The sequence below is a fragment of the Triticum aestivum genome, chromosome 4A (genome assembly GCF_018294505.1).
Source record: "Triticum aestivum cultivar Chinese Spring chromosome 4A, IWGSC CS RefSeq v2.1, whole genome shotgun sequence".
NCBI lineage: Eukaryota > Viridiplantae > Streptophyta > Magnoliopsida > Poales > Poaceae > Triticum > Triticum aestivum.
Window position 1 is genome coordinate 96,265,498 of NC_057803.1, and position 2,806 is coordinate 96,268,303.

Genomic DNA, 2,806 nt, shown 5'->3' on the forward strand with positions numbered 1-2,806 from the left:
GCTAACGCTTTAGCAATAAAGTAAAGTAATTATATGACGTTTATGTTGACACGCAGGTCATAAATAAATAAAGACAACTCCTATGGCTCCTGCCGGTTGTCATACTCATCGACATGCAAGTCGTGATCCCTATTGCAAGAACATGATCAATCTCATACATCACATATATCATTCATCATTCATCACAACTTTTGGCCATATCACATCACAAAACACTTGCTGCAAAAACAAGTTAGACGTTCTCTAATTGTTGTTGCAAGTTTTTACGTGGCTGCTATAGGTTTCTAGCAAGAACGTTTCTTACCTACGCCAAAACCACAACGTGAATTGCCAATTTCTATTTACCCTTCATAAGGACCCTGTTCATCGAATCCGATCCGACTAAAGTGGGAGAGACAGACACCCGCCAGCCACCTTATGCAACTAGTGCATGTCAATCGGTGGAACCGGTCTTACGTAAGCGTACGTGTAAGGTTGGTCTAGGCCGCTTCATCCCACGATGCCGCCGAATCAAGATAAGACTAGTAACGGCAAGAAAATTGACAATATCGACGCTCACAACTACTTTGTGTTCTACTCGTGCATAGTAACTATGCATAGACCTAGCTCTGATACCACTGTTGGGGAACATTGCAGAAAACAAAAAAAATTCCTACGTTTCACCAAGATCAATCTATGGAGTCAACTAGCAACGAGAGGAGAGTGCATCTACATACCCTTGTAGATCGCGAGCGGAAGCGTTCAAGAGAACGGGGATGATGGAGTCGTACTCGCCGTGATCCAAATCATCGATGACCAAGTGCCGAACGGACGGCACCTCCGCGTTCAACACACGTACGGAGCGGATGACGTCTCCTCCTTCTTGATCCAGCAAGGGGGAAGGAGAGGTTGATGAAGATCCAGCAGCACGACGGCGTGGTGGTGGATGCAGCAGTGATCGCAGCAGGGCTTCACCGAGCTTCTGCGAGAGGGAGAGGTGTAGCAGGGGAGAGGGAGGCGCCAAGACTTGAGGTATAGCTGCCCTCCCTCCCCCCTTTATATAGGCCCCCTAGGGGGGTGCGCCAGCCCTAGGAGATGGGATCTCCTAGGGGGGCGGCGGCCAAGGGGGTGGAGTACCCTCCAAGGCAAGTGGAGGCGCCCCCTCCCCTAGGGTTCCCAACCCTAGGCGCATGGGGGGCCCAAGGGGGCGCACCAGCCCACTATGGGCTGGTTCCCCTCCCCACTTCAGCCCATGGGGCCCTCCGGGATGGGTGGCCCCACCCGGTGGACCCCCGGGACCCATCCGGTGGTCCCGGTACAATACCGGTGAACCCGAAACTTTCCCGATGGCCGAAACTACACTTCCTATATATAATTTTTCACCTCCGGACAATTCCGGAACTCCTCGTGACGTCCAGGATCTCATCCGGGACTCCGAACAACTTTCGGATTACTGCATACTCATATCTATACAACCCTAGCATCACCGAACCTTAAGTGTGTAGACCCTACGGGTTCGGGAGACAAGCAGACATGACCGAGACGACTCTCTGGTCAATAACCAACAGCGGGATCTGGATACCCATGTTGGCTCCCACATGCTCCTCGATGATCTCATCGGATGAACCACGATGTCGAGGACCTAATCAATCTCGTACTCAATTCCCTTTGTCAATCGGTATGTTACTTGCCCAAGACTCGATCGTTGGTATCCCAATACCTTGTTCAGTCTCGTTACCGGCAAGTCACTTTACTCGTACCGTAATGCATGATCCCATGATCAACCACTTGATCACATTGAGCTCATTATGATGATGCATTACCGAGTGGGCCCAGAGATACCTCTCCGTCATACGGAGTGACAAATCCCAGTCTCGATTCGTGCCAACCCAACAGACACTTTCGGAGATACCTGTAATGTACCTTTATAGTCACCCGGTTACGTTGTGACGTTTGGCACACCCAAGGCACTCCTACGGTATCCAGAAGTTGCACAATCTCATGGTCTAAGGAAATGATACTTGACATCTAGAAAAGCTACAGCAAACGAACTACACGATCTTTGTGCTATGCTTTGGTTTGGGTCTTGTGATGTGATCCCGTTATCACTGACATCCCCATGTCCATAGCCAGGAAACCATGACTATCTGTTGATCAACGAGCTAGTCAACTAGAGGCTCACTAGGGACACATTGTGGTCTATGTATTCACACATGTATTATGATTTCCGGATAATACAAATATAGCATGAATAATAGACAATTATCATGAACAAGGAAATATAATAATCATTTTATTATTGCCTCTAGGGCATATTTCCAACACAAAGTGAACCCCCTGCGCAAGTAGATGGACTGTATTTTGGGTATTTTGAAGTAGTAGTACTTAAGTGTCAGCCGGCTCAAGTTTTGTGACCTATGGTGAATTTTTCTCTTCTCTATTTGATGCATTAAGTCTCAAAGTGTCGATCATTCGCACATACACACTGAAGCTAGCGATTGGTTGGGCCGGCCAATCTATCTACTATCTACTATCTACTATCTACTATCTATTTACTATCTACTACCACTATAAAAAAAGAAGGGCGGATCCAAACAATCACAACCATCCGTCATCAAGATCTAATGATTCTTAATCCTTTGATGTTTAACAGGACAAGCCACGCTTAAGCCACTAACCATGCCCACCCTTTCGAGAGAGAAAAACCGCTGCGCACAACTCCCCGCACGACCTCTCGCACGCTCCTCCTCCTGCCTCCCGCGCTGCCCACCTCCCATCCCACGCCGGCCGCACGCCTTACCTCCCTCATCGGCCTGCCTCCCGTGCC